Source organism: Oncorhynchus gorbuscha, linkage group LG13 (assembly GCF_021184085.1).
Source record: "Oncorhynchus gorbuscha isolate QuinsamMale2020 ecotype Even-year linkage group LG13, OgorEven_v1.0, whole genome shotgun sequence".
In the NCBI taxonomy this organism is placed as follows: Eukaryota; Metazoa; Chordata; class Actinopteri; order Salmoniformes; family Salmonidae; genus Oncorhynchus; species Oncorhynchus gorbuscha.
This window is the reverse complement of record NC_060185.1, coordinates 79,773,269-79,787,754: the sequence shown is the minus strand read 5'-3', so window position 1 is coordinate 79,787,754 and position 14,486 is coordinate 79,773,269. Positions and strand designations below refer to the sequence as shown.

General features: G+C 41.9%; 1 protein-coding gene across 1 annotated transcript in view; it reads left to right on the top strand.

Annotated features, from left to right (window-relative positions):
* Positions 1–14,486, top strand: part of diaph2 (diaphanous-related formin 2) — a 732,655-nt gene that overhangs the window by 1,224 nt on the left and 716,945 nt on the right.

Genomic DNA, 14,486 nt, shown 5'->3' with positions numbered 1-14,486 from the left:
TAACACCGAGAAGATTGAAAGACTGACAGTTTTTCTGTAAAACTGTCCTTTTCTTCCTCGTGCCAGGTAGCAGAAGTCACAGCAGTATCAGCCAATCAGCTCCTTTGTTGTTCAATGCCAGGTGCCATTCCATAATGGATGCTACTGCTAACCAGCATGAGGACAAAAATGGCACTTTACTCTAGTGCATCTGTATGCAAGCGGGTCATATCTGCTGGCTATATAATAGCCATCTTCTTTTGAGAAGTTACACTGAACTGTCTGTCCTGTCCTGTTATTTGACATTCAAGGGCTAACTGATAGACTTTCCAAATGAGAGATTGTTACGGTTTCACACATCAGCTTTACTACTCACACGTCCTTTGTTGAAAGGAATTCATGAGCACGCCCTATTCACAGTTTTACTGTTGTGCATTAGAGCTTGTTAATCAGTCACCTCCAGGTTAAGCCCTGGTGTTAAAGTCAAACCATCCCAGCAGTCTATGAACCAACCCCGCTGCTCACTCTAGTAACCCTGCAGAGTTGACTACATCACGTTGTCATACAATGCATCCTTGTGGTGCAAGACAAGCTTCAAAGATGGGCTGACAGCCCCAAATGGTAATCATATTAACGATTTAATGTAGCATTCACATTTTGACCTAGATGCCTGCTCGCATTTGACTCAAGTTACTTTTGAAACCCTCAACATTTGTTTGCCTTTTGATGAAAGGCCTTCCTACAAGTACAACCTGAGGCCTTTGAAAGGCATTCCTGTTGCAGAGACAGATACAGTGGAAAGTTGAGCAACTTGCTGACCCAGAGGGTTTGCAGGAGAGTCTTGTGCTGTGCATGAGGGTCAGCATTACACTGTAGATATGACCTGAGCCAACCTAAACGGCATGATCAGCACTATGACATAAACCACAACTAAGCAACAGTGCATAGGTTAGGCAGCTAGGCTACTTGTTGATAATAACTGATAGCTTATATCTAACCAACTTTTATTTACTTCTTCAGCGCAGCTGTGTAGTCTCCCTATTGGCCTACACACTGGTTAATATAGTCTGGTACAGTGTTGTTTCGGTACCTACACACTGGTTAATATAGTCTGCTATAGTGTTGTATTGTTACCTACACACTGGTTAATATAGTCTGCTATAGTGTTGTTTTGTTACCTACACACTGGTTAATATAGTCTGCTACAGTGTTGTTTCGTTACCTACACACTTGTTAATATAGTCTGCTACAGTGTTGTTTCGTTACCTACACACTGGTTAATATAGTCTGCTACAGTGTTGTTTTGTTACCTACACACTGGTTAATATAGTCTGCTACAGTGTTGTTTCGGTACCTACACACTGGTTAATATAGTCTGCTACAGTGTTGTTTTGTTACCTACACACTGGTTAATATAGTCTGCTATAGTGTTGTTTCGGTACCTACACACTGGTTAATATAGTCTGCTACAGTGTTGTTTCGTTACCTACACACTGGTTAATATAGTCTGCTACAGTGTTGTTTCGTTACCTTCACACTGGTTAATATAGTCTGCTACAGTGTTGTTTTGTTACCTACACACTGGTTAATATAGTCTGCTATAGTGTTGTTTTGTTACCTACACACTGGTTAATATAGTCTGCTACAGTGTTGTTTCGTTACCTACACACTGGTTAATATAGTCTGCTACAGTGTTGTTTTGTTACCTACACACTGGTTAATATAGTCTGCTATAGTGTTGTTTTGTTACCTACACACTGGTTAATATAGTCTGCTACAGTGTTGTTTCGTTACCTACACACTGGTTAATATAGTCTGCTATAGTGTTGTTTCGGTACCTACACACTGGTTAATATAGTCTGCTATAGTGTTGTTTCGGTACCTACACACTGGTTAATATAGTCTGCTATAGTGTTGTTTCGTTACCTACACACTGGTTAATATAGTCTGCTGCAGTGTTGTTTCGTTCCACTGATTGATGTACAAGGTGTATCAGTTTGACACTGTTGTTGGGTATCAAGTGTCATTTGAGCTATTACAGCACAGTGCGCCTCATCCCTTGCGTGGAAGTGAAATCAGTAGGGAGCTCATTGCTCATATTTCACAAACTAATTTGACTGAATGTCCTGTGATTAACTTGAACAGAGTTTACTTCCAAATTAAGCCATGTTCATTAATGATTAGTGACCAGTGTATGTAGAAGACTCACAGGATCTATTTAAAGTGGACTCTTCCCATGTCTTAATTGCAACACTGGAGGAATACGGTCTCTCACGGGCTGCGCTTCAGTGTGGTCATCATAATGTCAGCCCCACCCTCCCTGGAGGAAACTAGAACTGGTTGGAAAGATGGGCTGTAAAACTGAAGCAGGTTACAAACAGCGTCAGAAACGTTAGGGGAGGGAGAGTGGGAATTATACATGGCAACACGCAGGGTATTTGTCTCAGTTGGTAGAGTATGGGGCTTGTAATGCCAGGGTAGTGGGTTCGATTCCCGGGACCACCCATACGCTAAATGTAAGCATGTATGACTGGAATGTCGCTTTGGATAAAAGCATCTGCTAAATGGCATTATATTATTATAACTTTCGCCACTTGCAGCCACAGTGTTCTGTGCCACCGTAGTTGTCAATAAGCTTTAGGCGGCACAGCGGACGGTTCTTGCCCGGCTGTTTGTAAGCTCCTCGAGCATAAGTCAAATAAGGAAAAGTTGCGTCCTCTGCTCAAACAGGATGTAGGCCTGCGGTTGAGCTGATCATTTTTCACTGACTTACTGTAGTGTAACCTGGAACTGTTCCTCTACAGGGCCAGCATGTTAACAAGTAGTATGACAGCGAGTTCTTTCAGTTCCTCTGTGGATCAAGAGATATGTTGAGTCATCCAGGAGAATGCCCTAGCCACCGCTAAGGTAAAGAAGATAATCAGTTTAGCCTAACGTTAAAGAGCAGGATGGCCATCTGGTCTACTTTATGGCTTTGTTAACCAAATATGTCCCTCCAATTTGTGCTGAGCCTACAGAGAGCCAATTACTCAACTATGTCCTGGCTGCAATGGGCAGGTAGGTCTCTTCTGGGGCTGTGAGAATCTGTCCATTGGTGAGCTGCTGAAGTGGCGCAGCGGTCTAAGGCACTGCATCTCGGTGCAAGAGGCGTCACTATAGTACCTGGTTCGAATCCAGGCTGTATCACATCCGGCTGTGATTGAGAGTTCCATAGGGCGGCACACAATTGGCCCAGCATAGTCAGGGTTTGGCCGGAGTAGGCCTGGCATTGTACATTTTGAATTTGTTCTAACTGACCTGCCTAGTTAAATAAAGGTTAAATAAAAATTGGGCCTCTGGAATGCAAACCTCTGGTTGTCTCAGGCTGAGACTTTCGAGCAGAAGAGCTGACATGTACAGGGAGTGACCGTGGTGATAAGTACATGCAGAGTCCTGTGTATAGGGAATGACTGTGGTGAGAAGTACATGCCGAGTCCAGTGTACAGGGAATGACTGTGGTGAGAAGTACATGCAGTCCTGTGTATAGGGAATGACTGTGGTGAGAAGTACATGCAGAGTCCAGTGTACAGGGAATGACTGTGGTGAGAAGTACATGCAGAGTCCAGTGTACAGGGAATGACTGTGGTGAGAAGTACATGCAGAGTCCAGTGTACAGGGAATGACTGTGGTGAGAAGTACATGCAGAGTCCAGTGTACAGGGAATGACTGTGGTGAGAAGTACATGCAGAGTCCAGTGTACAGGGAATGACTGTGGTGAGAAGTACATGCAGAGTCCAGTGTACAGGGAATGACTGTGGTGAGAAGTACATGCAGAGTCCAGTGTACAGGGAATGACTGTGGTGAGAAGTACATGCAGAGTCCAGTGTACAGGGAATGACTGTGGTGAGAAGTACATGCAGAGTCCAGTGTACAGGGAATGACTGTGGTGAGAAGTACATGCAGAGTCCAGTGTACAGGGAATGACTGTGGTGAGAAGTACATGCAGAGTCCAGTGTACAGGGAATGACTGTGGTGAGAAGTACATGCAGAGTCCAGTGTACAGGGAATGACTGTGGTGAGAAGTACATGCAGAGTCCAGTGTACAGGGAATGACTGTGGTGAGAAGTACATGCAGAGTCCAGTGTACAGGGAATGACTGTGGTGAGAAGTACATGCAGAGTCCTGTGTACAGTGAATGACTGTAACCAGAAGTACAAACAAAATTAAGCAACCATTCCTCTGGGTTGCAGACTACCTCGCAGTCGGGAGGGGTTGGTGTGGGGTGCAATGCTGGTGGGCCAAATCTTGTAATTGCTGGTGGGCCAAATCTTGTAATTGCTGGTATGTGCTGCTCCAGCAGGGTTAACTAACTTAAAGAGAATGGCTGTGATCTTATCTACTTTTTTGGACTGTAATGACATTGTAGGAATAGAAACCCCAGAAAACCCCAGTGTTTTGTGATTTATTTTTATTTAACCTTTTATTTACCTAGGCAAGTAAATTAAGAAATAATTCTTATTTACAATGACAGCCTACCGGGGAACAGGTGCAGAACAACTTATTTTTACCTTGTCAGCTCGGGGATTCAATCCAGCAACCTTTCGGTTACTGGCCGACTGCTCTAACCACTAGGCTACCTGCCGCCCCTATCTATAATGACATAGTTGGACTAGAACCCCCAGAGTCTCCTAAGAGGGTGTGGTATTTAAATGTTGTGGAAAAATAGTCTTACAACACTAACTCTTAAACATCCTCCAGTCGCCCAGCTACTGCCTCCCCTCCGTTGGCTCCACGGCCCAGCCCAGCCAGGGCTTTAGTGCTGCCTCGCTGCTTGGATGAGTGCTGATGTCATCTAAGCACTCTCCGTCAGTGAGCTCAATGCGAACTACATACTCCTTAAGAGGTCTCAGTGCCAGGCAGGGTCACTGTTGTTGCCCAGCCTCAATAGTGCAGCAGAGGTGAAGAGGCAGGCCTGTGCTCTGGCTCTCGCCAAAACCAGGCGGCCTGAGAGTGGAGGGAAGAAGTAATCATTCATCCCTGGGTGGAGCCTTGATCTTACTTTTTGTTTCCCCCTCCCTTTGCACATGCATGCCTCGATACATGCAGGCCTTAAATGTCCTCAAATATTTGACATCACTTTCCCAGACTTTGCCACCCTTGATTTCGTCCAGAGATTGTCTGTGATCATTGTGAATATGTATCCGTGTGGATCCAGGCCAGAGTTTACGTTTTTAAAGCTGGATTAGAGGTGGAGGTTGTCACCTCACTGACACAGCCCGCTGAGAATTGGTGACAGGGCACTAGGATTCACCTTAGCGTGGGTATCCTTTAGACTTCCGTGAAAGGATGTCTGACCTGGTGAAAGCGACTTGTGAGGAGAGACACTTTTGAAAGCTGTGTTTGTTTAATGAGTCACCGTGTAGGATACCATCACAACAATGCTATCTGAGCTCTGATTTGTGATGTGGACACAAAAAACAGCCAAGGACATCAGGATAACCCCTCAGGTTATTTTAAGGTTAAGGGCACTTTTAGCAGGCTGTCTGTCACAAGAATGACATCTACTGAGTCATTTTTGGTTGTCCCATGTTTGCTGTTATCAAATCATAACCGCAAACAGCTTTGACTTCTAACAAAATTGACAGAAGAAAATAAGTAATTTTAGAGGAATTCAGGAGATCCGGTTTGTCAGAGCCCCCTCAACCTCTTCTGCATTCCAGAGTAAATTGTGACCTCAGAGAGAGAGAGAGAGAGAGCGAAGCGTGCTAACATATTTACCCCAAGATCCATTCATAACTTGAGGATTATGTGGGTTATACTGTCTCACTGAAATGCTATGCAGTATTTCAACTTGTTTAGTGCAAGTCAATTTGGTTAACACCGATTGAATTACCTGAGAGGCAGAGAATCTTATCTACTTTTCCGTGTGGAGTAGTCATACAGCTCCTTGAATAAATAGAACTGCTCTCAAAGCATGTCGACATTATAACAATGTTGACATGACATACTGACATGTTTTGAGACTGCTATCTCACTTCATGTGTGAAGCCATCTAGGTATGATTGTATAATACTGGGGAGTTGGAACTTATTCTCCTCCACATCTGTTGAGTCTGGTTGATTTGACAAATACATAATGTAAGCTAGCCCATATGTCATAGATTCTACTAATGATTAGTCTTGCACACTTCAAATTTAAAATATTACATAAATTCAACACTTGTCGTCTTAGTATAAATACCCTAGGTAGATTCCATGGTATTTATGACAAATAGACAAGTGACATAGTAGATTGGAATGTGGGTGAAATAATAGACCGTCATTGTGGAGGGTTTCTGGACTCCATGGATTCACGTTAATGGATTCACCGTGTAGGTGTTTATGGATCAGTTGAATATGTGATATGGGCCCAGCATGTGAATGAAGAAATTTCAAGGTGCGATGACAACATGCTCATTTGCAGAGTTCTCTCCAGTTCTCAACGGGAAACAGAAATTTACTGATTTATATTTATTGGTGCAAAGGGGCCTTAGAGACCTAGTGTTTTGTGATTGACAAACATCGATTTTACAGGATTGTTGATAGCAACTCAGCGAATGTGGCGAGAAATCATCTGAAACCTCTTCTCTAAGCACCAACGCTCAGGATAACATGAAAACAGCCAAATGAGCTCTGCTAGGGCGAGTGAAATGGTCAGAGTCTGAGGTTCTCTCTCATTTGTGTCTGGAAGTAGCTAGCTAGCGTTAGCCTGTTAGCTTGGGGGCTTGACTGCCGTTGTGAGGTCAGAAGACTCAGATCTACCCTACTTCTCGGCCAGAGTGTCCAGTGTGCTCTCTGAACACTGAGAGCGAAGCGCTCTGAACACTGAGAGCGAAACGCTCTGAAATTACAATCTGACAAAGCTCTGAATTTACGAATGCCCAGAGTCCGCTCTGACACTCCAGATTGAATTGATGAACACACCCATGGTTTGTGTTCTGGAATTCTGTTGGGAGTACTAAAGCTCTAATAAATGGAAGATAAATCATCTTCAGCCTTAGAATTTTTATTTTTTTATTTTAAAGTTTGATGTTGCATATTTTTTATACATTTTTAGGGGTTAGATCAGATAAATTGTCTACCAATGTTATTATATGCGTCATTTCCAGTCTCCAAATATACCTATATATTATTTTCCCCTAACCCTACCACCCCTCTTCTAATTGGAGTAAACTAATGGACAACAACACTTGGGCTTCTAATTCCAGCTTATACATTCAAAATACATTTTACAGATACAGTATACGTTACCAGTCAAAAGTTTGGATTCACCTACTCAATCAAGGGTTTTCTTCATTTTTACTATTTTCTACATTGTAGAATAATAGTAAAGACATCAACTATGAAATATCACATGTGGAATCATGTTGTAACCAAAAAAAAGTGTGAAACAAATCAAAATATGTGAAACAAATCAAAATATATTTTATGTTTGAAATTCTTCGAAGTAGCCACCCTTTGCCTTGATGACAGCTTTGCACAATCTTGGCATTCTCTCAACCAGTTCCATCTGGAATGCTTTTCCAACAGTCTTGGAGTTCCCACATATGCTGAGCACTTGTTGGCTGCTTTTCTTTCACTCTGTGGTCCAACTCATCCAAAACCATCTCAATTGGGTTGAGGTCGGGTGATTGTGGAGGCCAGGTCATCTGATGCAGCACTCCAACACGCCTTTGTCAAATAGCCTTACACAGCCTGTAGGTGTGTTTTGGGTCATTGTCCTGTTAAAAATCAAATGAAAGTCCCACTAAGCACAAATCAGATGGGATGGCGTATCGCCAAAGAATGCTATGGTAGCCATGCTGGTTAAATGAGCATTGAATTTCAAATAAATCCCTGACAGTGTCACCAGCAAAGCACCATCACACCACCACCTCCATGCTTAACGTTGGGAACCACACATGCAGAGATAATCCGTTCACCTACTCTGCGTCTCACAAAGACACGGTGGTTGGAAACAAAAATCTGAAATTTGGAGTCAGCAGACCAAAGGATAGATTTCCACCTGTCTAATGTCCATTGCTTGTTTTTTTGTCCCAAGTTGATGTTGAGATGTGTCTGTTACTTGAACTCTAAAGCATTTGGGCTGCAATCTGAGGTGCAGTTAATTGCCGATTTCTGAAATTGGTAACTTTAATGAACATATCCTCAGCAGCAGAGGTAGCTCTGGGTCTTGCTTTCTTGTGGTGGTCCTTATGAGAGCCAGTTTCATCATAGCACTTGATGGTTTTTGTGACTGCACTTGAAGAAATGTTCAAAGTTCTTGACATTTTGCGGATTGACTGACTATGTCTTCCAGTAATGATGAACTGTCGTTTCTCTTTGCTTATTTGAGCTGTTCATGCCATAATATGTACTTGGTCTTTTACCAAATAGGGCTATCTTCTGTATACCAACTCTACCTTGTCACAACACAAGTGATTGGCTCAAACACAATAAGAAGGAAAGAAATTCTACAAATGAACTTTTAGCAATTGTTAATTAAAATGCATTCCATTTGGCTACCTCATGAAGCTGGTTAAGAGAATGCCAAGAGTGCAAAGCTGTCATCAAGGCAAAGGGTGGCTACTTTGAAGAATCTAAAATCTTAAATATATTTTGATTTGTTTAATACTTTTTTGGTTAATTTTGTATGTGTTATTTCATAGTTTTGATGTCTTTAATATTATTCTGTAGAAAATAGCAAAAATAAAGAAAAACCCTTGAATGAGTAGATGTGTCCAAACTTTTGACTGGTACTGTATTTTACATAATAGTATATTTTACATTACTCTCTATTAGCTATAGAAAAATGATTAGTGTAGATCAGCATCTCAAAGGTCACGCAGAGTTCAGTGTGTATGGTGCTGGCTCAACCATGCTGTGAATGGTGATAGACAGCAGCCTGATTTTAAAAACAGCCCATAGACATCTAGACACGGTTTTCTAGGGTTGTACCCTGAGAGTGGATAAATCTCAACTGTCTGCCGCCCTCAAGCAGGAAACAGGGTTGACTCATCATCGCTTTCTTTAGGCGTTGGCTTGGCGGTGCAGTTGTGTTCTTTATAACACACACACACACACACACACACACACACACACACACACACACACACACACACACACACACACACACACACACACACACACACACACACACACACACACACACACACACACACACACACACACACACACACACACACACACACAGAGAGGGGAGGGACTGTTAAACCTCTGTGGTTCAAATCTGCACGTACAGTACATTAACCTGTATTTGATTGAACTTGACAGATTCTGTGGTTCTATGTAGAGGTGTCTGTTGAGACAGACCTTTGTTCAGTATATAAAGTTTTGTGTCATGAGTTGTTTTGAGATAGCGTTATCTCACACACTGAGTGTTGTTCACTGATTGACTGTGAATGTATTTTTTATGCGTTGTCGGCGTGCACATTTGCTTAGTTTCACTTCATCAGAATTTGTCAGGATCCTCTTTTAGGCCCACTCATCAGCAGTTCTTTCTGTTGGATTGTGTTGCCATGGGCCTCTGTATTCCACAATAAATAGTTATAACATTCATAACCAATTTCATCAACAATTAGGCAGTAGAGATTTCTCAGTAATCTCAAAGTGGTAAAGTAGACGTAGCCTATGAAACTTCACACAAATCCTCATTGACCGATAAGCTAAGCCTTTCATTTCTGCATTTCCAGTCAGTCATTCTCAAATCCTAACTCTTTACTACTTTCATTCTCTTCTATCCTGATCATGTTTTCTGTGTGCCTGACAGTGATTGTATTTGTGGATATTAGGCCTATTCCTTTAATGAATTCAATCTGCTTTTAATGATTGTAATCATAGCAGACAATTAGGGGTTCATTAAAGTAATTAAAATATCAGTAATGCATGAATAGTTAAGCCCACCTTTAGTCATACAGTTGTATGCATGTGAGATGTTATGGTGTCTTAGTGAAACAAACTCTTAGTGTTGGATTAGGAGCCTTTGTTTTACCTAGGCTTGCCTTCCTGCGTGTGGGGCTAGATTATGAAAAACAGTTTTCAAACCCCTTGTAAAAACAGAATTGGTATATTGGTCTTTCTATAAATAAAGGGGCCCATGTGTGACTTCAGGGTTAACATTTCTAAATGGTTTGATATACATTTAAATGATTTTGTTTTGCACATGTATAGCTATAGGATTTAGAGTCTAGGTCGGCACAATGAGACCATTACTCCTAGCAACAACAAAACATCTACATGGCATTCAAAATGTCACATGAAACATTGACACTGCGTGTTTCTTTGTCATGCCTAGTAGCCAGGTCTGTTTTGTGCTTTAGGCAACTTATCGATCATTAATAGCCATGCTAAACCTTCTAGAATGGTGGTCCTGTAGCTCAGTTGGTAGAGCATGGCGCTTGTAACGCCAGGGAAGTGGGTTCAATCCCCGGGACCACCCATACGTAGAATGTATGCACACATGACTGTAAGTCGCTTTGGATAAAAGCGTCTGCTAAATGGCATATATTATAGAATAATGAAAAAGATATACAACAACATTTCTACATTTTTTTATAGTTGATGTAACAATTTAATACAATCATGTAAAATAATGGGTTCTGTCAACAAAACCATTGGCAATAATAATAACCAATAATGACCTCTATTATAATTAAATCAAATTTGCTTTTTGACCTGCACAGAATACAACAGTACCATGGCACCCTGCAGCAAATTAGGGTGAAGTGCCTTGTTCAAGGGCACATCAACAGACTTTCACCTTGGCTTGGGTATTCAAATCAAATTTTATTTGACACATGCACCGAATACAACAGGTGTAGACCTTAATGTGAAATGCTTACTTTACAAGCCCTTAACCAACAATGCAGTTCAATAAATAGTGTTAAAAAGATATTTACTAAATAAACAAAAGTAAATGTAATAAAGTAACACAATAAAATAACAATACCAAGGCTTTATACAGGGGGTACCGGTACAAAGTCAATGTGCAGAGGGACAGGTTAGTCGAGGTAATTTGTACTTGTAGTTAGGGGTAAAGTGACTATGTATAGATAATAAAAACAGAGTAGCAGCAGTGTAAAAAAAGAAAGGGGGGGTGTAAAAGTAAATAGTCCGTTTGGCCATTTGATTAATTTTTCAGCAAACGCTTCAAGAAATGTGTGTGTGTGAAAACAAGACATCACATTCTTGCTTCCTCTGCCCATGTTTGCTCCACTCCTTGCCTCTCCTTGAAAGTGCATTGTAGCCCGAGGGGAGGAACCTTCCCTCCTCTCCCCCGATGTGCTTTGAGGAGGTGAGGATTGGAGGAAACCAGGGGAGAATGTCAATGGCATTTACTTCATTCCTCATGTCCTCTCACCTTGCTGCCTCCTCAAAACCCATTGGATAAGAATGTGAGAGGGGAGGGACCTATTACCTTCTCATCCAATGGGTTTTGAGAAGGAGACGAGGAGAGGGGATGTAACAAATTAAGGAAATGCCATTGAGATTCTCCCAAGGACAGAGGAAGCAAGTATATTTCATTGCTTTTCAAAAAATGTTGAGACTGACTGACCGACCGACCGTATTGCCCATGTCCTGTCCAGAAATAACCCCTAGCCTGTCCTGTCCAGAAATAACCCCTAGCCTCAACTGCCCAGAGTCTACTCTTGTGGAGATCTGAGAGGGATTGATGGGTGGTGACATGGTGAGAGCTCCACCGTACCCTTTGATAGGAATTGGTTGAATTTTGGCGGTATTGCTTATACCTGTCCAGTTCTCTCAGATCTCCACAAGTGTCTAGGGAAGGGGTGGGCAATTCCAGTCCTTGAGGGCCTGATTGGTGTCACAGTTTTGCCCCAACTAACACACCCGACTCCAATAATCGCCTGATCATGATCTTCAGTTTAGAATGCAATTTGATTAATCAGCTGTGTTTGCTTGGGATGGAGAAAGTGTTGACACCAATTAAGCCCTTGAGGACTGGAGTTGCCCACCCCTGGACTAGGGGTTGCTTCTGGATAGGACCCCACAACCCTCTGGATGACACTTGAGGCATTGGTTGGATGTTTAATTCCATTGCTATTCAAACACAGATTTGCACACGTGTAAGTAGGACACACCAACGGCAACCTATCAGGCTCATCAGACAGGTCTGGGCAGCTTGAGACCTGCTGTAAACAGTGAAAGGATATATTTTCATGTCTACTATTCTCACCCTTGCTTCCAACTAGTTAGGTGTGCCACCACTGACTGACTATAGCTAGGGAATATCTCTAGTCTAGCAATATACAGTCGTGGCCAAAGTTTTAAGAATGACACAAATATTAATTTCCACAAAGTTTGCTGCTTCATTGTCTTTTTAGATATTTTTGTCAGATGTTACTATCGAATACTAAAGTATAAAAACAAGCATTTCATAAGTGTCAAAGGCTATTATTGACAATTACATGAAGTTGATGCAAAGAGTCAATATTTGCAGTGTTGACCCTTCTTTTTCAAGACCTCTGCAATCTGCTATGGCATGCTGTCAATTAAACTTCTGGGCCACATCCTGACTGACGGCAGCCCATTCTTGTATAATCAATGCTTGGAGTTTGTCAGAATTTGTGGGTTTTTGTTTGTCCAACCGCCTCTTGAGGATTGATCACAAGTTCTCAATGTGATTAAGATCTGGGGAGTTTCCTGCCATGGACCGAAAATATCAATGTTTTGTTCCCTGAGCCACTTAGTTATCACTTTTGCCTTATGGCAAGGTGTTCAATCATGCTGGAAAAGACACTGTTCGTCACCAAAGTGTTCCTGGATGGTTGGGAGAAGTTGCTCTCGGAGGATGTGTTGGTACCATTCTTTATTCATGGCTGTGTTCTTAGGCAAAATTGTGAGTGAGCCCACTCCCTTGGCTGAGAAACAACCCCACACATGAATAGTCTCAGGATGCTTTACTATGACACAGGACTGATGGTAGTGCTCATCTTGTCTTCTCCGGACAAGCTTTTTTCCTGATGCCCCAAACAATCGGAAAGGGGATTCATCAGAGAAAATGACTTTACCCCAGTTCTCAGCAGTCCAATCCCTGTACATTTTGCAGAATATCAGTCTGTCCCTGATGTTTTTCCTGGAGAGAATCTGGTTCTTTGCTGCCCTTCTTGACACCAGGCCATCCTCAAAGTCTTCGCCTCATTGTGCGTACAGATGCGTTCACACCTGCCTGCTGCCATTCCTGAGCAAGTCCTGTACAGGTGGTGTCCCGATCCCGCAGCTGAATCAACTTTAGGATACGGTCCTGGCGCTTGCTGGACTTTCTTGGGTGCCCTGAAGCCTTATCACAACAATTGAACCACTCTCCTTGAAGTTCTTGATGATCCGATAAATGGTTGATTTAGGTGCAATCTTACTGGCAGCAATATCCTTGCCTGTGAATCCCTTTTTGTGCAAAGCATTGATGACGGCACATGTTTCCTTGCAGGGAACCATGGTTGACAGAGGAAGAACGATGATTCCAAGCACCATCCTCATTTTGACACTTCCAGGCTGTTATTCAAACTCAATCAGCATGACAGAGTGATCTCCAGCCTTGATCTCGTCAACGATCACACCTGTGTTAACGAGAGAATCACTGACATGTCAGCTGGTCCTTTTGTGGCATGGCTGAAATGCAGTGGAATTTTTTTTGGGGGGGGATTCAGTTCATTTGCATGACAAAGAGGGACTTTGCAATTAATTGCAATTCATCTGATCACTCTTCATAATATTCTGGAGTATATGCAAATTGCCATCATACGAACAAAATGTATATTTGTCGTTCTCAACTTTTGGCCACGACTGTATACTGTTGTTTTGGCTGTATAGCATCATTTAAACCATTTAGATGTAATCTACATAATATCCAAAAGTAATTATTTATCATGAGAGGGCCATAAACAATATCTAGCCATGCTGCATATGCCAAGAAAGGTTAACATCTCACCTTTCTGGTAAAATTGTCACTTTTGAGGACTGATAAAAATATGAAATAATTTTGTATTTCCTATTCAACAAAACTGTATGAATAAGGTTTGAAATTACTTATATACTTTCTAAATTTAGTATAATAAAATGATAAAACAGATTTCACTTTCCTTATAACTATAAAATGCGAGGAACTCACCTTTCACCTCACATTAATCTTGTCCATCTATGACAAATAGTGTTATTTGTTTAAAATGTATAAATAATTTTAGATGAAGGGCTTTAAATCGTTCTCTGAATGTGCTACTGTGATGAAACCACTCTCTCCTGCTGCATTACAATGTAAGGATTGCAGGCATGTGCTTCGTCAGTGGCTGTGGCGTAGGGTTCAGCCAGGAGTTGATAGACAGTAGGAATAGCAGATGAAATGGTAGGAGGGACATCTCAGCTTCAAGGAGTCTCAGATTTCACATCCTTCATCACACAAGCTCAGAAAATATACTATCTTGTTCTTGGTAACCAGGGCTATTGATAAATGCAAGCCATTTCCATCTACGGTGT